Here is a 26,041-nt window from a genome sequence, read left to right as displayed (position 1 = left end):
GGGAATGCGTTGCACAGACCTTTCTGCAAGGCCTCCCGAGGATGTTTCATCCTCTGCTCCCTCTGCGATGGCAAGATAAGGTCCGCAACCTTACCCTTGTAACGTGGATCAAGGAGGGTTGCCAGCCAGTATTGGTCCTTCTCCTTGATACCACGAATACGAGGATCCTTACGCAGGCTTTGCAGGATCAGGGAGGCCATGCAGCGTAGGTTTGCTGAGGCATTCGGTCCGGAGTCCTCTGGGTCACTAAGGACGACATGGTCCGCAGCCACCTCCTCCCAGCCACGTACAAGTCCATGTGTTTCTTGGGACTGATCCCTTAAAGACTGCTGCTGATGCTGAGTGCCAGGCTCCACCTCCATACTGACACAATCTTCCTCCTCCTCCTCCTCCTCCTCTTCCTGTGTGATCGGCGGGCACGCAGGAACACTGTCTGGATAAAGGGGGCCTTGAGAGCTAAGGAAGTCCTCCTCTTCCTGCCTCTGTTCTGCCTCAAGTGCCCTGTCCATTATTCCACGCAGCGTGTGCTCCAACAGGTGGACAAGGGGGACAGTGTCACTGATGCATGCACTGTCACTGCTCACCATCCTCGTGGCCTCCTCAAATGGTGACAGGACAGTGCATGCATCCCTGATCATGGCCCACTGGCGTGGGGAAAAAAAAACAAGCTCCCCTGACCCTGTCCTGGTGCCATAGTCGCACAGGTACTTATTGATGGCCCTCTGCTGCATGTGCAGCCGCTGCAGCATGGCCAACGTTGAGTTTCACCTGGTGGGCATGTCACAGATTAGGTGGTTCTTGGGCAGGTTAAACTCCTTTTGGAGGTCCGTCAGCCGAGCACTGGCATTATATGACTGGCGGAAATGCACACAGACTTTCCTGGCCTGCCTCAGGACATCCTGTAAGCCCGGGTACCTGCCCAAGAACAGCTACACCACCAAGTTAAGGACGTGAGCCAAACAGGGCACATGGGTCATTTGTCCCTGTCAGAGGGCAGAGAGGAGGTTGGTGCCATTGTCACAAACCACCATTCCTGCCTTAAGTTGGCGTGGCATCAACCACCTCTGAACCTGCCCCTGCAGAGCTGACAGAACCTCTGCCCCAGTGTGGCTCCTGTCCCCCAAGCACACCAGCTCAAGCACCGCATGGCATCTTTTGGCGTGCGTACTTGCGTAGCCCCTTGAACAGCTATGGAGCACCGCTGGTTCCGAGGAAAAAGCACAGGAAGAGGCCATGGAGGAAGAAGAAGAGGAGGGGGTGGAAGAGAGAGGTGTGTCACAATCATTAGCATTTTGGAGGCGTGGTGGCGGAACAACCTCCAACACTACTACACCTTGTCCTGCATCCTTCCCAGCTGCCAGCAGAGTCACCCAATGCGCCGTGAAACTTAGGTAACGTCCCTGTTCATGCATGGACATTGCCTTCCACATGCCGGTAGAGAGCCGGAATCGCCTTCCGTGAGAAAAAGTGGCGTTTGGGTACTTGCCACTGAGGAACCGCACATTCCACAAACTCACGGAAGGGGGCAGAGTCTACCAACTGAAAAGGCAGCAGTTGAAGTGCTAGCAATTTTGCCAAGCTAGCATTCAACCGCTGGGCATGTGGATGGCTGGGAGCAAACTTCTTTCGGCGGTGCAGCAGCTGGGGCAGGGAAATTTGCCTGGTACAATCTGACGTTGGTGTACCAAAAGCAGATTGCCCACAAGTACTTGGCTGTGACACACCTAATTCTACACCTTCATTCCTCTCGGTGCAGGTCTCAGAGAGGACTGAAGGTATAGTGGGGTTGGAAATCTCAGCTGATGAGGAGCAAGGAGAGGTCCTCTTTGTTCTTTGGTGTGGGTCTTTTAGATACGCTTGCCAACGAACTGCATGGCAGGTCAACATATGTCTGGTCAAGCATGTGGTACCCAAGCGGGAGATGTTTTGGCCACGCGAGATACGCTTGAGACATATGTTGCAAATAGCAGCGGTGCGATCTGATGCACTCATCTCAAAAAAGGCCCACACCAAAGAACTTTTTGAATAACACGCAGAGATTGCAGCGCCCTCCACATGTGGAGCTTTGGGGTGTGATGCAGTCAAGGTGCTGCCCTTAGGCTGGCCCCTGGAGGGCATCCTGCCTCGTTGGTGATGTGCCACCTCCTCCTCCTCTCTCCTATCAGGCACCCACGTTGAATCAGTGACCTCATCAGCCCCTCCCTCCTCATCACTGGAGCAAACCTGGCAGTATGCTGCAGCAGGGGGAGCATGACTGCCAGATTGCTGTCCTTCTTGGGCACCCCCTCTGTCCGTGCTCACGTTACTGCCTTCATCGAGCTCAGTATCGTCATCAGAGCCTTCCAAACGCTGGACATCCTCCTGGAGCATGTACCCAACACTGTGGTCAAACAGTTCGAGGGACTCCTCAGGAGGACATGGTGGGGCTAGGGAAGGAGTCACTGATGACATTGAGCCAAGGAAAGAGGCCGCTGCTTTGCCAGACAAAGTACCCTGGGCATGGGTGAGAGAGGATGAGGAGGATGAGGACGGCTTGGTCATCCACTCTACCAAGTCTTCCACATGTTGCGGCTCAACACGGCCAGCTGCCGAAAAAAGGCCAAGCGCGTCCCACGGCCACGTGCTGATGAGGATGCACCGTCTCCACGACCAGCACTAGACACAGAGCCTGCTTGCCCTCGCTTATTGGCTTGTGACTGTCTGCCTCTCCTTCTTGGCCTTCCAGACATACTAATGGCCTGTAGCTGCACTAAGCTGGGAGATATATATATATATATATATATACACTGATACTGCAGCTAGCAAAATCAACTGCCTGCCTGTAGTATGAGAACACCACCAATCATCTACAGGTAGCTTTAGCTGAACACTGTGCAGAGCTCGCAAAAAACTAACTTGTAGCTTTTTTAGCTGCCTGCGGTAGTGATAGGATCAGGAAAACACCACCAACCTTCTACAGGTAGCTTTAGCTGAACACTGTGCAGAGCTTGCAAAAAAATAACTTGTAGGTTTAGCTGGACACTGTGAGGAGGACGCACCACACTAACTTGTAGTTTTAGCTGAACACTGTGAGCAGGATGCACAGCACTAACTTGTAGTTTTAGCTGTACACTGTGAGCAGGACGCACCGCACTAACTTGTAGGTTTAGCTGAACACTGTGAGGTAGACGCACCGCACTAACTTGTAGTTTTAGCTGAACACTGTGAGGTGGACACAACACAATAACTTGTAGTTTTAGCTGAACGCTGTGAGCAGGACGCACCCCACTAACTTGTAGTTTTAGCTGAACACTGTGAGCAGGACGCACTGCACTAACTGTAAATAGTCTAGCTGCCTGACTGTGGTACTAATAGGATCAAAAGAACACCAGCAATTTTCTTCAGGTAGCTGTAAATACTGTAACAAGACAAGCCTGCCTGTCAGTAAGAAGATAACAGGAACGGATCTAGCTGAACACTGTGAGCAGGACACACTGCACTAACTTGTAGCTTTAGATGAACACTGTGCAGAGGTCTCACTACACTAACTTGTAGGTTTAGCTGAACACTGTGAGCAGGACGCACAGCACTAATTTGTAGTTTTAGCTGAACACTGTGAGCAGGACGCACCGCACTAACTTCTAGGTTTAGCTGAACACTGTGAGGTGGACGCACCACACTAACTTGTAGCTTTAGCTGAACACTGTGAGCAGGACGCACCGCACTAACTTGTAGGTTTAGCTGAACACTGTGAGGTGGACGCACCACACTAACTTGTAGGTTTAGCTGAACACTGTGAGCAGGACGCACTGCACTAACTGTAAATAGTCTAGCTGCCTGACTGTGGTACTAATAGGATCAAAAGAACACCAGCAATTTTCTTCAGGTAGCTGTAAATACTGTAACAAGACAAGCCTGCCTGTCAGTAAGAAGATAACAGGAACGGATCTAGCTGAACACTGTGAGCAGGACGCACTGCACTAACTTGTAGCTTTAGATGAACACTGTGCAGAGGTCTCACTACGCTAACTTGTAGGTTTAGCTGAACACTGTGAGGAGGACGCACAGCACTAACTTGTAGTTTTAGCTGAACACTGTGAGCAGGACGCACCGCACTAACTTCTAGGTTTAGCTGAACACTGTGAGGTGAACGCACCGCACTAACTTGTAGTTTTAGCTGAACACTGTGAGCAGGATGCACCACACTAACTTGTAGGTTTAGCTGAACACTGTGAGGTGAACGCACCACACTAACTTGTAGGTTTAGCTGAACACTGTGAGCAGGACGCACCCCACTAACTTGTAGGTTTAGCTGAACACTGTGAGCAGGACGCACTGCACTAACTGTAAATAGTCTAGCTGCCTGACTGTGGTACTAATAGGATCAAAAGTACACCAGCAATTTTCTTCAGGTAGCTGTAAATACTGTAACAAGACAAGCCTGCCTGTCAGTAAGAAGATAACAGGAACGGATCTAGCTGAACACTGTGAGCAGGACGCACTGCACTAACTTGTAGCTTTAGATGAAGGCTGTGCAGAGGTCTCACTACACTAACTTGTAGTTTTTGCTGAACACTGTGAGCAGGACGCACCGCACTAACTTCTAGGTTTAGCTGAACACTGTGAGGTGGACGCACCGCACTAACTTGTAGTTTTAGCTGAACACTGTGAGCAGGACTCACCGCACTAACTTGTAGTTTTAGCTGAACACTGTGAGGTGGGCGCACCGCACTAACTTGTAGTTTTAGCTGAACACTGTGAGCAGGATGCACCGCACTAACTTGTAGGTTTAGCTGAACACTGTGAGGTGGACGCACCACACTAACTTGTAGTTTTAGCTGAACACTGTGAGCAGGACGCACAGCACTAACTTGTAGTTTTAGCTGTACACTGTGAGCAGGACGCACCGCACTAACTTGTAGGTTTAGCTGAACACTGTGAGGTAGACGCACCGCACTAACTTGTAGTTTTAGCTGAACACTGTGAGGTGGACGCAACACAATAACTTGTAGTTTTAGCTGAACACTGTGAGCAGGACGCACCACACTAACTTGTAGTTTTAGCTGAACACTGTGAGCAGGACGCACTGCACTAACTGTAAATAGTCTAGCTGCCTGACTGTGGTACTAATAGGATCAAAAGAACACCAGCAATTTTCTTCAGGTAGCTGTAAATACTGTAACAAGACAAGCCTGCCTGTCAGTAAGAAGATAACAGGAACGGATGTAGCTGAACACTGTGAGCAGGACGCACTGCACTAACTTGTAGCTTTAGATGAACACTGTGCAGAGGTCTCACTACGCTAACTTGTAGGTTTAGCTGAACACTGTGAGGAGGACGCACAGCACTAACTTGTAGTTTTAGCTGAACACTGTGAGCAGGACGCACCGCACTAACTTCTAGGTTTAGCTGAACACTGTGAGCAGGACGCACCACACTAACTTGTAGTTTTAGCTGAACACTGTGAGCAGGACGCACCGCACTAACTTGTGGGTTTAGCTGCACACTGTGAGGTGGACGCACCACACTAACTTGTAGGTTTAGCTGAACACTGTGAGCAGGACGCACCCCACTAACTTGTAAGTTTAGCTGGACACTGTGAGGTGGACGTACCCCACTAACTTGTAGTTTTAGCTGAACACTGTGAGCAGGACGCACTGCACTAACTGTAAATAGTCTAGCTGCCTGACTGTGGTACTAATAGGATCAAAAGTACACCAGCAATTTTCTTCAGGTAGCTGTAAATACTGTAACAAGACAAGCCTGCCTGTCAGTAAGAAGATAACAGGAACGGATCTAGCTGAACACTGTGAGCAGGATGCACTGCACTAACTTGTAGCTTTAGATGAACACTGTGCAGAGGTCTCACTACACTAACTTGTAGGTTTAACTGAACACTGTGAGCAGGACGCACAGCACTAACTTGTAGTTTTAGCTGAACACTGTAAGCAGGACGCACCGCACTAACTTCTAGGTTTAGCTGAACACTGTGAGGTGGACGCACCGCACTAACTTGTAGTTTTAGCTGAACACTGTGAGCAGGACGCACCGCACTAAATTCTAGGTTTAGCTGAACACTGTGAGGTGGACGCACCACACTAACTTGTAGTTTTAGCTGAACACTGTGAGCAGGATGCACCACACTAACTTGTAGGTTTAGCTGAACACTGTGAGGTGGACGCACCACACTAACTTGTAGGTTTAGCTGAACACTGTGAGGTGGACGCACCACACTAACTTGTAGTTTTAGCTGTACACTGTGAGCAGGACGCACCGCACTAACTTGTAGGTTTATCTGAGCACTGTGAGGTAGACGCACCGCACTAACTTGTAGTTTTAGCTGAACACTGTGAGGTGGACGCAACACAATAACTTGTAGTTTTAGCTGAACACCGTGAGCAGGACGCACCCCACTAACTTGTAGTTTTAGCTGAACACTGTGAGCAGGACACACTGCACTAACTTGTAGCTTTAGATGAACACTGTGCAGAGGTCTCACTACACTAACTTGTAGGTTTAGCTGAACACTGTGAGCAGGACGCACAGCACTAACTTGTAGTTTTAGCTGAACACTGTGAGCAGGACGCACCGCACTAACTTCTAGGTTTAGCTGAACACTGTGAGGTGGACGCAACGCAATAACTTGTAGCTTAAGCTGAACACTGTGAGCAGGACGCACAGCACTAACTTGTAGGTTTAGCTGAAAACTGTGAGGTGGACGCACCACACTAACTTGTAGTTTTAGCTTAACACTGTGAGCAGGACGCACCGCACTAACTTGTAGGTTTAGCTGAACACTGTGAGGTGGAAGCACCACACTAACTTGTAGTTTTAGCTGAACACTGTGAGCAGGACGCACTGCACTAACTGTAAATAGTCTAGCTGCCTGACTGTGGTACTAATAGGATCAAAAGAACACCAGCAATTTTCTTCAGGTAGCTGTAAATACTGTAACAAGACAAGCCTGCCTGTCAGTAAGAAGATAACAGGAACGGATCTAGCTGAACACTGTGAGCAAGATGCACTGCACTAACTTGTAGCTTTAGATGAACACTGTACAGAGGTCTCACTATGCTAACTTGTAGGTTTAGCTGAACACTGTGAGGAGGACGCACAGCACTAACTTGTAGTTTTAGCTGAACACTGTGAGCAGGACGCACCGCACTAACTTCTAGGTTTAGCTGAACACTGTGAGGTGGACGCACCACACTAACTTGTAGTTTTAGCTGAACACTGTGAGCAGGACGCACCGCACTAACTTGTAGGTTTAGCTGAACAATGTGAGGTGGACGCACCACACTAACTTGTAGGTTTAGCTGAACACTGTGAGCAGGACGCACCCCACTAACTTGTAGGTTTAGCTGAACACTGTGAGGTGGACGTACCCCACTAACTTGTAGTTTTAGCTGAACACTGTGAGCAGGACGCACTGCACTAACTGTAAATAGTCTAGCTGCCTGACTGTGGTACTAATAGGATCAAAAGTACACCAGCAATTTTCTTCAGGTAGCTGTAAATACTGTAACAAGACAAGCCTGCCTGTCAGTAAGAAGATAACAGGAACGGATCTAGCTGAACACTGTGAGCAGGACGCACTGCACTAACTTGTAGCTTTAGATGAACACTGTGCAGAGGTCTCACTACACTAACTTGTAGGTTTAACTGAACACTGTGAGCAGGACGCACAGCACTAACTTGTAGTTTTAGCTGAACACTGTGAGCAGGACGCACCGCACTAACTTCTAGGTTTAGCTGAACACTGTGAGGTAGACGCACCGCACTAACTTGTAGTTTTAGCTGAACACTGTGAGGTGGACGCAACACAATAACTTGTAGTTTTAGCTGAACACTGTGAGCAGGACGCACCCCACTAACTTGTAGTTTTAGCTGAACACTGTGAGCAGGACGCACTGCACTAACTGTAAATAGTCTAGCTGCCTGACTGTGGTACTAATAGGATCAAAAGAACACCAGCAATTTTCTTCAGGTAGCTGTAAATACTGTAACAAGACAAGCCTGCCTGTCAGTAAGAAGATAACAGGAACGGATCTAGCTGAACACTGTGAGCAGGACACACCGCACTAACTTGTAGCTTTAGATGAACACTGTGCAGAGGTCTCACTACACTAACTTGTAGGTTTAACTGAACACTGTGAGCAGGACGCACAGCACTAACTTGTAGTTTTAGCTGAACACTGTGAGCAGGACGCACCGCACTAACTTCTAGGTTTAGCTGAACACTGTGAGGTGGACGCAACGCAATAACTTGTAGCTTAAGCTGAACACTGTGAGCAGGACGCACCGTACTAACTTGTAGGTTTAGCTGAACACTGTGAGGTGGACACACCACACTAACTTGTAGTTTTAGCTTAACACTGTGAGCAGGACGCACCGCACTAACTTGTAGGTTTAGCTGAACACTGTGAGGTGGACGCACCACACTAACTTGTAGTTTTAGCTTAACACTGTGAGCAGGACGCACTGCACTAACTGTAAATAATCTAGCCGCCTGACTGTGGTACTAATAGGATCAAAAGAACACCAGCAATTTTCTTCAGGTAGCTGTAAATACTGTAACAAGACAAGCCTGCCTGTCAGTAAGAAGATAACAGGAACGGATCTAGCTGAACACTGTGAGCAGGACGCACTGCACTAACTTGTAGCTTTAGATGAACACTGTGCAGAGGTCTCACTACGCTAACTTGTAGGTTTAGCTGAACACTGTGAGGAGGACGCACAGCACTAACTTGTAGTTTTAGCTGAACACTGTGAGCAGGACGCACCGCACTAACTTCTAGGTTTAGCTGAACACTGTGAGGTGGACGCACCACACTAACTTGTAGTTTTAGCTGAACACTGTGAGCAGGACGCACCGCACTAACTTGTAGGTTTAGCTGAACACTGTGAGGTGGATGCACCACACTAACTTGTAGGTTTAGCTGAACACTGTGAGCAGGACGCACCCCACTAACTTGTAGGTTTTGCTGAACACTGTGAGGTGGAGGTACCCCACTAACTTGTAGTTTTAGCTGAACACTGTGAGCAGGACGCACTGCACTAACTATAAATAGTCTAGCTGCCTGACTATGGTACTAATAGGATCAAAAGTACACCAGCAATTTTCTTCAGGTAGCTGTAAATACTGTAACAAGACAAGCCTGCCTGTCAGTAAGAAGATAACAGGAACGGATCTAGCTGAACACTGTGAGGAGGACGCACAGCACTAACTTGTAGCTTTAGATGAACACTGTGAGCAGGATGCACCGCACTAACTTCTAGGTTTAGCTGAACATTGTGAGGTGAACGCACCGCACTAACTTGTAGTTTTAGCTGAACACTGTGAGCAGGACACACCGCACTAACTTGTAGGTTTAGCTGAACACTGTGAGGTGAACGCACCACACTAACTTGTAGGTTTAGCTGAACACTGTGAGCAGGATGCACCCCACTAACTTGTAGGTTTAGCTGAACACTGTGAGGTGGACGTACTGCACTAACTTGTAGTTTTAGCTGAACACTGTGAGCAGGACGCACTGCACTAACTGTAAATAGTCTAGCTGCCTGACTTTGGTACTAATAGGATCAAAAGAACACCAGCAATTTTCTTCAGGTAGCTGTAAATACTGTAACAAGACAAGCCTGCCTGTCAGTAAGAAGATAACAGGAACGGATCTAGCTGAACACTGTGAGCAGGACGCACCGCACTAACTTGTAGGTTTAGCTGAACACTGTGAGGTGGACGCACCACACTAACTTGTAGTTTTAGCTGAACACTGTGAGCAGGACGCACTGCACTAACTGTAAATAGTCTAGCTGCCTGACTGTGGTACTAATAGGATCAAAAGAACACCAGCAATTTTCTTCAGGTAGCTGTAAATACTGTAACAAGACAAGCCTGCCTGTCAGTAAGAAGATAACAGGAACGGATCTAGCTAAACTGAATACAGTGTATATATATATATATATGCAACACCTGGGATGCATATATATATACACAATACACTGTAAGTGCAGCTAACTGACTGACTGTTCTGCCTAATCTATCTAACTCAAATCAAATGACACTGTCTGTCTCTCTCTCTCTCTATGAACGCCGGAACACACACTACACAGGGCCGCTGTGTAGGCGGCCTTATATAGTGTGGGGCGTGTGCTAAATCCCCTGAGCCATAATTGGCCAAAGCCTCCTTGGCTTTGGCCAATTACGGCTCTCTGTTCAGATGGCGCTGTGATTGGCCAAGCATGCGGGTCATAGTGCATGCTTGGCCAATCATCAGCCAGCAATGCACTGCGATGCCGCAGTGAATTATGGGCCGTGACGCGCCACACGAATTTGGCGCAAACGGCCCATATCGTTCGCAATTCGGCGAACGGGCGAACAGATGATGTTCGAGTCGAACATGGGTTCGACTCGAACACGAAGCTCATCCCTACTCTTGACATATTTCCACTTACTGCACTGTGTACCCTGCATAGTTGCACCTACAGTATAGCTACATGAAGCCAGGTGTTTGTGTGGGCTCTTGATGTATTTCCAATTACTGTACTGTGTACCCTGCACAGTTGCACCTACAGTATAGCTACCTGAAGCCAGGTGCTTGTGTAGGCTCTTGACGTATTTCCAGTTACTGTACTGTGTACCCTGCACAGTTGCACCTACAGTATAGCTACCTGAAGCCAGGTGCTTGTGTGCTTCTTGTGATCCTATTAATAGCACAGGCAGGCTCTTGATGTATTTCCATTTACTGTACTGTGTACCCTGCACAGTTGCACTTACAGTATAGCTACCTGAAACCAGGTGCTTGTGTAGGCTCTTGAAGTATTTCCAGTTACTGTACTGTGTACCCTGCACAGTTGCACCTACAGTATAGCTACCTGAAGCCAGGTGCTTGTCTAGGCTCTTGACGTATTTCCAGTTACTGTACTGTGTACCCTGCACAGTTGCACCTACAGTATAGCTACCTGAAGCCAGGTGCTTGTGTAGGCTCTTGACATATTTCCAGTTACTGTACTGTGTACCCTGCACAATTGCACCTACAGTATAGCTACCTGAAACCAGGTGCTTGTGTAGGCTCTTGACATATTTCCAGTTACTGTACTGTGTACCCTGCACTGTTGCACCTACAGTATAGCTATCTGAAGACAAGTGCAGGTGCTCTCATACTAATAATACTACAGGCAGGCAGTTGATTCTGCTAGCTGCAGTATAATCGGTATATATATACATCCTAGTTTGTACAGCTACATCTCATTGCAGGCCAATAGTATGTCTGGAAGGCCAACAAGGAGAGGCAGACAGTCACAAGCCAATAAAAGAGGGCAAGCAGGCTCTGTGTCTAGAGGCAACAGCGCTGGTAGTGGACACGGTGCATCCTCATCAGCACGTGGCCATGGGACACGCTTGGCTATTTTTTCGGCAGCTGGCCGTGTTGAGCCGCAACATGTGGAAGACTTGGTCGAGTGGATGACCAAGCCGTCCTCATCCTCCTCATCCTCTCTCCCAGGCTCAGGGTACATTGTCTGGCAAAGTAGCTGCCAAGGCGGCCTCTTTCCTCGGCTCAATGGCATCAGTCACTCTTTCCCTAGCCCCACCATGTCCTCCTGAGGAGTCCCCCGAACTGTTTGACCACAGTGTTGGGTACATGCTCCAGGAGGATGCCCAGCGTTTTGAAGGCTCCGATGATGGTACTCAGCTAGAGGAAGGCAGTAACGTGAGCCCAGACAGAGGGGGTGTCCAAGAAGGACAGCAATCTGGCAGTCATGTTCCCTCTGCTGCAGCATACTGCCAGGTTTGTTACAGTGATGAGGAGGGAGGGGATGATGAGGTCACTGACTCCACGTGGGTGCCTGATAGGAGAGAGGAGGTGTGGGCCTTTTTTGAGACGAGTGCATCAGATCGCACCGCTGCTATTTGCAACATATGTCTCAAGCGTATCTCGCGTGGCCAAAACATCTCCCTACTTGGGCACCACATGCTTGACCAGACATATGTTGACCTGCCATGCAGTTCGTTGGCAAGTGTACCTAAAAGACCCACACCAAAGAACAAAGAGGACCTCTCCTTGCTCCTTATCATCTGGCATCTCCAACACCACTATACCTTCAGTCCTCTCTGAGACCTGCACTGAGAGGTATGAAGGGGTAGAATTAGGTGTGTCACAGCCAAGTACTTGCAGGCAATCTGCTATCGGTACACCGATGTCAGATTTTACGGGGCAAATTTCCCTGCCCCAGCTGCTGCACACCAGAAAGAAGTTCGCTCCCAGCCATCCACATGCCCAGCGGTTGAATGCTAGCTTGGCTAAATTGCTAGCACTTCAAACTGCTACCTTTTCAGTTGGTAGACTCTGCCCCCTTCTGTGAGTTTGTGGAATGTGCGGTAACTCAGTGGCAGGTTCCCAAACACCACTTTTTCTCACGGAAGGCGATTCCAGCTCTCTACCGGCATGTGGAAGGCAATGTCTTGGCCTCGCTGGACAGGGCGGTCAGCGGTAAGGTGCATATTACCGCTGACTCATGGTCCAGCAGGCATGGACAGGGACGTTACCTAAGATTCATGGCGCATTGGGTCACTCTGCTGGCAGCTGGGAAGGATGCAGGACAAGGTGCAGTAGTGTTGGAGGTTGTTCCACCACCACGCCTCCAAAATGCCACTACTGGTGATTCTGACACACCTCTCTCCTCCAACCCCTCCACTTCTTCCTCCATGGACTCTTCCTGTGCTTTGTCCTCGGAACCAGCGGTGCTCCGTAGGCATTCAAGGGGCTACGCAAGTACGCAGGTCAAAAGATGCCATGCGGTGCTTGAGCTGGTGTGCTTGGGAGACAGGAGCCACACTGGCAGAGATACTGTCAGCTCTGCAGGGGCAGGTTCAAAGGTGGTTGACGCCATGCCAACTTTAGGCAGGAATGGTGGTTTGCGACAATGGCACCAACCTCCTCTCCACCCTCCGACAGGGACAACTGACCCATGTGCCCTGTTTGGCTCACGTCCTTAACTTGGTGGTGCAGCAGTTCTTGGGCAGGTACCGGGACTTACAGGATGTCCTGAGGCAGGCCAGGAAAGCCTGTGTGCATTTCCGATGGTCATATAATGCCAGTGCTTGGCTGGCAGACCTCCAAAAGGAATTTAACCTTGCCCAAGAACTGCCTAATCTGTGACATGCCCACCAGGTGGAACTCAACGTTGGCCATGCTGCAGCGGCTGCACACGACCTGTGGGACTATGGCACCAGGACAGGGTCAGGGGAGCTTGTTTTTTTTCCCCACACCACTGGGCCATGGTCAGGGATGCATGCACTGTCCCGTCACCATTTGAGGAGGCCACGAGGATAGTGAACAGTGACAGTGCATGCATCAGTGACACTGTCCCCCTTGCCCACCTGTTGGAGCACACGCTGCATGGAATAATGGACAGGGCACTTGAGGCAGAACAGCGGCAGGAAAAGGAGGACTTCCTTAGCTCTCAAGGCCCCCTTTATCCAGACAGTGTTCCTGCATGCCCGCCGATCACACAGGAAGAGGAGGAGGAGGATTGTGTCAGCATGGAGGTGGAGCCTGCACTCAGCATCAGCAGCAGTCTTTATCCACTTCAGCCTCGGAAGGATATACCCCCTTCCTGACCAGAGCGTTTTTTGCAATTCGGCACTGCGTCGCTTTAATTGACAATTGCGCGGTCGTGCGACGTGGCTCCAAAACAAAATTGACGTCCTTTTTTTCCCACAAATAGAGCTTTCTTGTGGTGGTATTTGATCATCTCTGCGATTCTTATTTTTTGCGCCATAAACAAAATAAGAGCGACAATTTTGAAAAAAAACGCATTATTTTTTACATTTTTTACATTTTGCTATAAAATATATAAAAAAAAACAATTTTTTTCCTCAGTTTAGGCCGATACATATTCTTCTACATATTTTTGGTAAAAAAAAAAAAAAAATCGCGGGGGCGTGGTTTGGCGCCTGACTCCGATGGCCGCTTGATCCCAGCGCTCCGGTCCTAGGAGGTATTTCATCAGCCTAACAGAGCCACTCAAACCCGCTGACATTGGGAAATCAAAGGGGAACCCATCCCCGTCCCGATCCCGATCCCTGCGGAGACCCGACTCTCAGGCGAGCCGCAGCATACCGGAGATTTTCCGGACGCAGCCACGCGAGGCCCCGGCTTCACCTCGGGCCTACTCCTCCACAGCGCGCTCCTCCAGCCTCAGCCCCTCCGGCAGACACCAGGAGCAATCACCCACATCTCATTTGGTGGCAGAACAGCCCCTAAACATTGGGGACTTGAGATCTGTGGCAGAAGACATTAAAGCCACATTGGCTTCAGCGATCACAGACCTCAGGAGAGACATCCAATCCATGACGGTCCGCATGGAGAACATGGAGGAATCAACAGCTCGCAATGAGAATGCCATCCACCAGCTCCAGACTTCCTCCCAGGCACACAATGTCCAACTCAGAGACCTGTATAGATATATGGAAGATCTTGATAACCGCGGCAGACGGCACAACATACGGGTAAGAGGCATGCCAGAGACAATCGATCATACCCAACTTGCCCAGGCAACTGTAGCCATATTCAATGATCTGCTAGGCAGACCCCCCGAGACCCCCATTGAATGTGAACGCTTACATAGAGCTCTCAGGCCCAGAGGCAGAGACACAGATCCTCCCAGAGATGTAGTGTGTTGCTTGGTTAACTTCAAGCTGAAAGAAGAAATCCTGCGCAGGGCCAGAGATCGTCGTAATCTATCATGCCAAGGCATGGAGATAAAAATCTATCAAGATCTATCACCCATTACTCTCCAAAACAGAAGAGATCTGCGTCCCCTTCTGGACTTACTACGCACAAATGGAATTCAGTATCGCTGGAAGTTCCCTTTTTGTCTCTCGGCTTCAGCACAAGGGCGTACTGCCAATCTGAGGGTGCCTGAAGACATCTCCACATTCTGTGAAACTCTGAACATACCTTGCATTGAGCTACCTGATTAGTACAGATCTCTCAGACCTCCTCATCTCAGAAGATCCAATTCCATGGATGCCATCCCAGTACGTGATGAATTCCACATCAGAAGATGCAGATCCAACTCGCCCAGGACCAATACGTCCGCAAGACCCAGGAACTCTGCAAACAATAGCCCCACGGCATCTCCTGCTCACAGACGACCCCGTCATGGAGGCCCTGAATAATAAGTCGGCTCCCTGTCGTCTGTCATTTTACACCGGAAGCCCTCAAACCAGTTATCTAACATATAAACCAGCAAGATTTTCTGCAATTAAACCCGCTACAACGCAACTATCTACATTCAGAAACCTGATGTCCAAGAGGAATTTCTTCATGTCCCAACTGACTAGTTCAATACCCTCCCCTCACTTTGTTCTTGACGGAAGCCCACCACCTGGAGCCTGAGGAATACTCGCACGTAGACATCGCCCCCCACCTCTCTTCACAACACAAAATCGATGCACGAACTAAGAACCAACCACAACTCCGGATCCCCTTCATCTGAGACAACCAACTGTGACTTCTATAACACGGACAAACTACTATCAGCTTGATCATTGTCACGCAAGTATAATTCACGATTGATCTGAGAGGGGAAAAATTTATAAGACCACCACATACTACTCCACAAAATCTCCCCTCCTCACTATTTCCTCCACATCTCCTCCACCTTCCACCCCCTCATCCAACTCCCATCTAGGCTTGGCTCAAGCCCTCTGATCAATTTCTATTCCCTACCATGAATCGCAAAAGGCACATTGCCAAGATAAGGACCTTGTATACGAATTCAAAATCTTCCGCAATAAGACTGGTCATTAAACTTAAATGATGTTAGTGTAAATCCCTCTCTAGGGAGGGCGATTCCACACGGAACGTGGGTTCAGTCCCCAGTATTACCCACTCTCTATTTACCCAGCTCCAGTTTACTCCCCCCTACTATGCAGAGCTCATCTCCATCTGCTCGCACTCCCCATCCCCCTCCGCCCCCGAAGTCAGTCAACAAGGGGAACAATAGGTCTTCGAATTAGGACATCCACTAAATTACCGTCCAATACCTACCCTTTATCTCCTAGCAGCCCCCAGACGAACCTTGTTTCTGTGTAGACTCGCCCACTCTATACACTTGATGACACACAAAGTTAACCCCCAAAAAATCTCCAGCTGAGGTAAAACCCAAAGAAAGTAATTAATCCTGCTAACGGTGATTGTTATTACTATTATATGATCATATATTGCTCACTGTCTATGTGCTATATTGGAAACTGCAAAATCCCTCCCTTTTTAGCATATATGATGTCTAAATGGCTAGGCTCATTTAAAGGCTTCCTAAGTTCCTTTTATAGTTTATTGTTGTGTTGTGTTATAATTTTTTTTTTTTCTTTTCTTTTTTTTTTATTAGAGATCCGTCATAGTTAATAATACTTTTCTTGAAATAGCTAAACGGAAGAACCCGGATGGACCTCTGGCGTGTGTGGATGATCCCTACACCCCGCTGAAGGGGTAAGCCCTACTTCATGGCCTCTCGGACGAGCATACAATCAGGTGGGTGCAAATGGTCTTTTCCTACAGCAATCTCTCAGGAAACCTTTTCCCGAACTGACCGAGGTTTAGCCACACACGCCGGGGGTCCATTCTGGAGGGGAAAATGTTGCAATCATAGTTGGGTACACATGGTAACTGTAAAACGTGAAATTAATGCAATAAGGTTGAAAAAATTTTACAGCTGACTTCTCTCGTTTCACAACGAACATTTATGCGATTAATCGCTGAACAACCACTCTCAATCCTCACAACACCAATGTTGACACTTCTCAATATAAGTTGAAGTAGTCCATCGTCCCCAATGACCCCGATCTCATCTGTTACACGATACCTTAATATATACCGCAATATCACACTAAAACCTAGCGCCCCCCTGGCTGAACCCTAGCACGCATCTTAACCACTATATTGCAATGGCTCGTTCTCCCATAGCAAATATCCATATACCTCTGAGGACCAGAGGACCACACTCACCTATTAACTCCGTTCTCTCCGGCGCCTCTCACCTCTCCACACAACGGGAACCCATATTTCCCATTGACCTCCACCGGACAACACAACACCCCATAAGGGGGGTCTTGGAACCCTCCCTTACCTCCGGAACACTTGCTCCTCTCCCTTTTAAATTTTTTTTGTCCTCTTCCCTTCCTCTTCTTCATTGTCCTTGCTCTCATTTCCCTCTCTCTCTCTTCCCCTCCATACGTAGTGCCTTGCCCCTCCTCTACATCTTCCTCTCCCTTCTCCAGTCACACTCATTTTCCCTACTTCTCCTTAGTCTTCCCTACTCCCACCCCCGTCTCCTCGGTCTCCGCCACCTTACTATCGCTAATTTGACCCTCCCTCATAAGGCTCCAATATTCTCACAAACTACTCTTCGCCACACCTAAGGCTATTTAGACACAAAACCAACAGACGCTCTCCCTTGCCCAAAGCCTCTCCCCCCCTAATCAGTATGTCGCACATCAAGCCTATCACTACACACAGCACGCTAAAAGTGACATCCTTAAATGTGAAGGGGCTCAACATCCCAGAGAGACGCAGCCAAGTTCTCTCTTTGATGCACAAACTAAAAACCAATATCGTCTTCCTACAGGAAACCCATTTCCGCACAGACAAGATTCCCAAGCTCACGAATCACTGGTTCCCACTTTCCTACCACTCTACCAATCCACAGGCAAAAACTAAAGGGGTTTCAATTCTGATCTCCAAAACCGCAATGTGGGAACTCACCGATTCGCTTATAGACAAGGAAGGCAGATACATCTTTTTAAAAGGCAAGATTCAAGGTCGACCTGTAACCCTGGCCAATATTTACAGCCCTAACTCTGCACAATCCAGCTTCTTCAGACAGATCTCCCAACTTTTATCTGGTTTTTCGGCCGGCCTAACCATACTCGGGGGGGACTTTAATGTAGCTCTATACCCAATACTGGACACCTCATCAGGTACCACATCATTGCCATACAAAACCCTACGCCAAATCAAGCTACAATTCCAAGGCCTTATGTTACATGATACATGGCGCACTCTCCATCCAAACGAAAAGGACTACACATTCTTCTCCGCCCCACACAACAGATATTCCAGAATTGATTACCTCTTCCTTTCCCAGACAGACCTTCCTTTCCTCTCCCACGCGACAATCGAACCAATGCTCCTATCTGACCACCACCCAATTACAATGACATTGACCTTCCCTGACCTTCACACCGTTTCGAAGATATGGCGCCTAGACTCATCTCTATTGACCTCAGAAGAGGACATCAAAGACATTAGACAAACCATACACAACTTTTTTCTAGACAACGACAACGGAGAAACGGCCCCACTAACACAATGGGAGGCCCACAAATGCGTCATGAGAGGAAAACTCATTGCCCTAAAAACGTTGCGGAAAAAAGCCCACCAAGCCAAAATCACAAACCTGATTCAAACGATTAATACTTTAGAGATAGCTCACAAACAAACCCAACCCAACAGACATACCAAGATCTCACACACGCCAGAGAATGCTTACTTACAGAACTATCCCACAGAACTAAACGTAAATTTATTCTACAACAGAAATTATTCTATGAATTTGGAAACAAAAGCGGAAAATACTTAGCCAAAGCCATTCAAACGAACAAAGCACGCTCCTCCATCCACACCATCAATGACTCCCAAGGTAGACCTAAAGTCTCAGCCCCAGACATAGCTTCCCAATTTGAAGCATACTATTCCACTTTATATAATCTCAAAACGCAAATAGATGGCCCTACTGCAAACAACGCTAGACGCTCCCTTATCAGAAATTTCCTGAAAGAACACTGTCCCAAACCCATCGACAGGGAAGACGCCCGCCAATTAGAGAACCCCATTTCAGAAGACGAACTGAAAAATGTGATTAAACAACTAAAAGCCGGAAAGAGCCCCGGCCCAGACGGATTCACAGCCGTATACTTTAAAACCTTCACAGAGGTACTCACTGGTCCTTTCCTCAAGGCCTTTAACTCCCTCTCCTCCTCCACACTTCCCTTCCACAGACTTCTCGAAGCCCACATTACAGTTATACCAAAGGAGGGGAAAGACTCGACATTAGTCACTAACTACAGGCCGATCTCCCTACTAAATGTCGACATAAAACTGTTTGCCAAAATCCTAGCCAATCGCTTGCTTCCTCTACTATCATCTTTGATAGACAAAGACCAAGTTGGTTTTATTCCAAGTCAAGAGGCAAGAGATAACACTATCAAAGCCATAAACCTCCACCACTGGATGACAACCACTAAATACAAAGGATTCTTCCTATCATTGGACGCAGAGAAGGCGTTTGACAGGCTGGCATGGGACTATATGGGAGCAGTTTTGAGACACCTAGGTATCCAAAATCGCATGTTCAACTCCATCATGTCCCTGTATACGACACCCACCGCTAGAGTTCGGATTAATGGTCATCTGTCAAACGCCTTCTCCATAACCAATGGGACGAGGCAAGGCTGCCCACTATCCCCTATTCTTTTTGTACTAACCCTTGAACCTCTCTTAAACTGTCTCAGGAAAAACGAAAATACTAAAGGAATACCCATAGCAGGCCGCACCTACAAGTTGGCAGCTTTTGCTGACGACATTCTCCTCTCCCTTAGCGAGCCCCATACTTCTATTTCAAATTTATTGAATGACTTCCAGCTTTTCCAACGCCTCTCTAACTTTAAAATAAACTTCTCCAAATCCCATGCCCTAAATGTTACCATCCCACAAGAGACAGTTACACAGTGTGAAACTAACTTCCCTTTCCAATGGCGCCACAATGCAATTAAATACCTTGGAATCTACCTTACAGCAAACCTATCAGATCTCTTCGCCAAAAATTACCTTCCCATTCTCAAAACCATATCTGAAGACCTTAAAAAATGGAACAAACCACAGTTTTCCTGGTTCGGTCGTGCGGCAATTATCAAAATGAACATCCTACCGCGTATCTTATACATCCTACAAGCTATCCCCATTAAACTTCCCCCATCATTCTTCCTATCTTACAAAAGACTATGTACAGAATTTCTATGGAAACAAAAACATCCGAGAATTGCCTACGACCTCCTAACACGACCTAAGATGAGGGGAGGCATTGGTCTTACAGATCTCAAAAAATACTACTGGGCCTGCCACCTTACCAGAATTGTGGACTGGTCATTACACAACCAATACAAAGATTGGGTCAGACTGGAAAACTCATTGTCTCCTTCACCTTTGCAATCAACGCCCTGGTTGGCACCTAAACATATTCCCTCCACTCTCAGAGAACACCCTCTTATTGATCCGACCCTTGGATGTTTCAAAGAAGCTTGCCAGAAGCTACGCATCTCGTCCACTCCAGGTCCCTTAACCCCTATAAGACTAAACCCCGCCTTCCCCCCTGGTATGTCCGCACAATTTCTATCACAGCAGTGGCAAGTCCCGAACATATTAGCGCATCAATTTTTCCGCGACAATTCTTTCTTAGATCGCCTTGCATTAACACCTACCACCACTAACAACCCTCTCCCATTCTGGACCTACTTTCAAATTCGCCACTTCCTACAGGGGCTTAATCGCGACTCCTCCATTACACGACCACTTACTCCTTTCGAACGTCATTGCTCCCAATCCAACCCCCAACAACATTTAATCTCAAATATCTATGCAATGCTATTTGCAGAAACTTCCCCCAAGGAAGGGAAAACATTTAAAACATGGGAAAGGGAATTACAATTAGAACTATCAGAGGATCAATGGGAACACATATTTACGATTGCCCATAAAGGCTCTCTAAATGTTTCCATTCAGGAAAACAACTACAAGACCCTAACACGCTGGTACCGAACCCCAGTCATACTAAACAAATGTAACCCCTCGTATCCCATTAAATGTTGGAGATGTGACGGAGAACCGGGTACATTGTTACACATTTTGTGGTCGTGCTCAGCAATTCAACCATTCTGGACGCAAGTCCGAGAACTCACCGAATTAATATCAACTTACACATTAGAGCATTCCCCAGCCCAATGCCTTTTCCACCACTCTGATTTATCAGCTCCATACTACCGTAAGACACTGATTTTACCCCTACTTAATGCAGCAAAAATGTGCATTCCAAGACATTGGGGCTCTCCTCAGGCGCCGACCATCCCAGAATGGTTCAAACAAATTAACAAAATAGCTGAAATGGAAGAACTCATTTCCATCTCCCGAGACTCCCCAGACAAATTTTCCAAGACGTGGGCATGCTGGACTAATTTTCGAGCAACCGACAGATACCTGACATTGACAAACTAACTTCTGACCAAGACCTGCTAATGTGTGATAAATACTCACTACCTCTACTGCAGAGTCCCTTCAAGCACACCCCCCCGCCTGTTTCCAATCCTTTCCCAGCCGACATGGACCTCCCACCCCTAAACAAGGGACGAGTATGGGAGGCCACATGTCAACATTATCTCTAGTTGGCTCTCCAGCAACAGGTGTCCTTCAAACCAAACTCACTCCACCCTAAAGTGATACCATTCCACATCTACACTAGGAGTGGCGGAGACTGAGGAGATAAACACCCCTCTACTACCTAGACCTCCCGCCTTTATCCCTACCTCCCCCCTCACCACACCTCCATCCATATATCCGCCCAAAACCTATATCAACATCGCGTGCGGCATGGGTCCTCGTAACAGAGCACCCGGCCAGCAACTTTACGCCCCACATGGATTTAATCGTCATACAAATTCCCGCACTACTATCCTATGAATGGTTTTCTCCCCTCAGTGGTTGTAACAGAAGATGTAAATTATGCCAATATATCTAACAATGATTACTCGACAGTCAATTTACTGTTATTATTCTAATAGTTAAAATATGCTTGTTCTATGTAAGTTGTAATATATGTACGAGAGTTTTTTCTGTTATAGCCAAATCATTGGCACACTTGTTCTAATCACAACAACAACTGTTCCATGATTTTTGAATAATTGTATGATGATACTGTAATACTGCAAAGATTTATCCTCAATAAAATATATTTTGGAAAAAAAAAAAAAAAATCGCAATAAGCGTTTATTGATTTGTTTGCGCAAAAGTTATAGCGTTTACAAAATAGGGGATAGTTTTATGGCATTTTTATTAATAATTTTTTTTTACTAGTAATGGTGGCGATCAGCGATTTTTATTGTGACTGCAACGTTATAGCGGACATGTCGGGCATTTTTTACACATTTTTGGGACCATTGTCATTTATACAGCAATCAGTGCTATAAAAATGCATTGATTCCTGTATAAATGACACTGGCAGTGAAGGGGTTAACCACTAGGGGGGCGGGGAGGGGTTAAGTGTGTCCTAGGGGAGTGATTTCTAACTGTCAGGGGGATGGGCTGGTGTGTGACATCACTGATCTCTGCTCCGATGACAGGGAGCAGAGATCGAGTGACACTTGTCACTAGGCAGAATGGGGAGATGCTGTTTACAACGGCACCTCCCCGTTCGTCCTCTCCATGAGGCGATCACGGGTATGCCCATGGCGATCGAGTCCATGGGACCCGCGACCCGACTCACAGAGACTGCAGCAGGCGCGCGCGCGCGGCGGCAAATTCAAAGTAACTTACGGGTACGTTACTTTGCGCAGCCGTGCCATTCTGCCAACATAAAAGTACAGGAGCCAGTCGGGAACCGGTTAAGGGATAATTTACAGTCCCAAGAAACCCATGGACTTGTACGTGGCTGGGAGGAGGTGGCTGCGGATCATGTCATCCTTGGTGACCCAGAGGACTCTGGACCGAAAGCCTCAGCAAACCTACGCTGCATGGCCTCCCTGATCCTGCAAAGCCTGCGGGAGGGGGATCGTTACTGGCTGGCAACCCTCCTTGATCCACATTACAAGGGTAAGGTTGCGGATCTTGCTGTTGCAGAGGGAGCAGAGGATGAAACATCTTTGGGGGGCTTTCAGAAAGGTCTGTGCAACGCGTTCCCAGAGACTGGGAGGTTACAAACTCCTGTTCCTGGACAACGTGTTGCTGAGGCTTTGGTCAGTCAAAAAAGGAGCGGTGGAGAAGGTGGCCGCCTGACCGATGCATTCAGACAATTTTTTAGTCCGCAACCCCAAGGTATGATCGGTTCTAGCAACCATCACCAGCGTCTGTTTTACATGGTGCAGGAATACCTAGGGGCAAGATCGGACCGAATGCCTCAGCAAACCTACGCTGCATGGCCTCCCTGTATTCGTGGTATCAAGGAGGGGGATCGTTGCTGGCTGGCAACCCTCCTTGATCCACATTACAAGGGTAAGGTTGCGGACCTTATCTTGCTGTTGCAGAGGAAGCAGAGGATGAAACATCTTAGGGAGGCCTTTCAGAAAGGTCTGTGCAACGCGTTCCCAGAGACTGGGAGGTTACAAACTCCTGTTACTGGACAACGTGTTGCTGAAGCTTCGGTCAGTCAAAAAAGGAGCTGTGGAGAAGGTGGCCGCCTGACCGATGCATTCAGACAATTTTTTAGTCCGCAGGCTCAAGGTATGATCGGTTCTAGCAACCATCGCCAGCGTCTGTTTTACATGGTGCAGGAATACCTAGGGGCAGCATCTGACTTGGACACCTTTCCCACCGAAAATCCTCCGGGTTACTGGGTCTTGAGAATGGATCACTGGCCAGAGCTTGCACAGTATGCAATTGAGCTACTGGCCTGTCCTGCATCCAGCGTTCTTTAAGAACGCACATTCAGTGCTGCTGGAGGCTTTGTAACCGATCACAGTGTGCACCTGTCCACCGACTCGGTCGATCGACTGACCTTCATAAAAATGAATCAGTCTTGGATCACCACCAGATACCAAGCACTTGATGTTGATGTAACCGAATAATTTTTTTTAAAATGTCAGATCCCTTCAAGACTGCCTATGCTGATGGTGAGTGACTATCCTGTTATGCTGAGTGACTATCCTCTTCCTCCTCAATGATCATGCTGATAGCTTGTAAGAATATTTTTGTTTCTGGGCACCAGCACCAGTGCCTAAGGCCCACTTTTTCAGCCCCTGTTTAACAGGGGCCTGTAATTACAATTGTTGATGCAATTCTTTGCAGCAGGGCTCATTCCTACGCTCCAACTAGAGTATCTGTGAAGGGTTGCAGTGTTGTGGCACCAGAACCAGTGCCTAAGGCCCAATTTTTCTGTCCCTGTTCAACAGAGACATGTAATTACAATTCTTGATCTGATATTTCACAGCATGGCCCATTCTAGCACCCACCAAGAGTAACTGTGAGGACTTACAGTGTTGTGGCACCAGCACCACCACCAAAGGCCCAATTTTTCTGCCCCTGTTCAACAGGTGCATGTAATTCAGAATTCTTGATCTAATATTTCACAGCAGGGCCCGTTCCAGTGCCCACCAAGAGTAACTGTGAGGACTTACAGTGTTGTGGCACCAGCACCACCACCATCACCAAAGGCCTAATTTTTCTGCCCCTGTTCAACAGGGGCATGTAATTACAATTCTTGATCTAATACTTCACAGCAGGGCCCTGTGAGGGCTTACAGTGTTGTGGCAACACCAACACCTAAGGCCACAATTTCTGCAGAGTATATAGGGCAGGCCCCTACTTTCAAACATCCAACTTACAAACAACTCCCACTTGCAAACGGAAGGAGACAACAGGAAGTGAGATGAAATCTACCCATAGGAAGGGAAATTCTCTCCTGTAAGAGTTAAAAAAAAATGGGAAAAATGTTTCTCCTTTATACTGATGCTTTATCACCAATCCTTGTTTCACTAAAAACCCCAAATTTTCTAAAAACATTTGTCATTGGGACAGAAAGTGAGGTGAAATCTTCTGAAGAGGAGCACAGACAGCCAAACAAATGTCACAGGGGTGATAACCCTTCCCTATGTTCTCCAAAAAGCTTAAAATAGATTTTAAGCCTCCTCCAACCTAAACTTTAGTATCCCGCTCAGATTCTTATCTACGTTCCAGAGTCTCTGCCTATTTCTTGTGTTTCCAGCCTGTTCCATTAAATTCCTCTGGCCATGCCTATGCACTGCATCCCCATTGACTTGAATTGGATCACATACCATTAATCATTAGTCTCAGTAACAGCACCATTCAATTCAATTAGGGCACAGTGTGCATACACAACTATCTAGTAGGCTGTAAAACCTGAGGAGGTTGCAGCTCTTAAACTAGGTAATTAAACAGCTGGGGGTGGGTTGAGGGGTTACCATAATTTAGCTTGGTGGTCAACGATGCAAAAGTAGTAGTAAAGGTACACATTTCCTTTAACAATGTTTCACAGATTCTGCCATGTATTTTCAGAAGATGTTAAGTAATAACTGAAAACTTCCTATTGTATGACTAAGAGACAAAAGAACAGCACCCTCTAAGTGCAGTAACAATTAAATTTAATGAATGTAAACAGTTAAAAACACTCACAATGGTGTGTAAATAATGGGCATAAAGTGTCATCCGCTGCACAATGACCAGCTGGAGAAGGTCCGGTGTAGGTGTACTGGAGGCTTGTAACCGATGTCCGCTCCTGTGTTTGGCCACACTGCTCATTTGCGGTGCTGTCGAGGAGACCAGCGCTGTACACTGTTGACAGGGACGGACGTCACTTCCGGGTCGGGTCGATAGGAGGTGCTCGCGTTCGGGACATGCGTGTCCCTTCCTCAGGCTTCAATGGCAACCATCTTTGGTGGGGACATAATATACCCACATAGTTCATAGCATGTGATTCATTACCATGGGCGCATGGGTTTGTGTCTGTGTGGTTGACTGTGTGGTGAGAAGGCTATGGGAATAGAGATATGCCGCAATGAGGGGGACAATGGATATGAACATGATATATGTATTTATATTGTTTGTAATGGGATAGGATAAGAATGCAAAATAAAGATGAAAATAATAATAAAAAATAATAAAATTAAAAATAAGAATAAAAAAAATGAATATAAAATGAAATAAAAATAAAAATATAAATAATAATGATAATGAGAAAAGAAATAAAGATAGGAATAATGATAGTAAAAATAAAA

At 47.4% G+C, this 26,041-nt stretch overlaps 1 long non-coding RNA gene across 2 annotated transcripts in view; it reads right to left on the bottom strand.

Moving 5' to 3' along the window:
• The window catches only part of LOC141103288 (uncharacterized), a 178,716-nt gene extending 153,060 nt beyond the window's left edge, over positions 1 to 25,656 (bottom strand). For both annotated transcript variants that reach the window (XR_012235290.1, XR_012235289.1), the window contains exon 1: positions 25,440 to 25,656. This is a non-coding gene — a long non-coding RNA (uncharacterized lncRNA). The remainder of the gene's footprint in view (positions 1 to 25,439) is intronic.
• Positions 25,657 to 26,041: the final 385 nt, after the last annotated feature.

This window comes from Aquarana catesbeiana, linkage group LG07 (genome assembly GCF_042186555.1).
Source record: "Aquarana catesbeiana isolate 2022-GZ linkage group LG07, ASM4218655v1, whole genome shotgun sequence".
Classification (NCBI taxonomy): Eukaryota; Metazoa; Chordata; class Amphibia; order Anura; family Ranidae; genus Aquarana; species Aquarana catesbeiana.
This window is presented reverse-complemented; position numbering and strand designations above follow the sequence as displayed.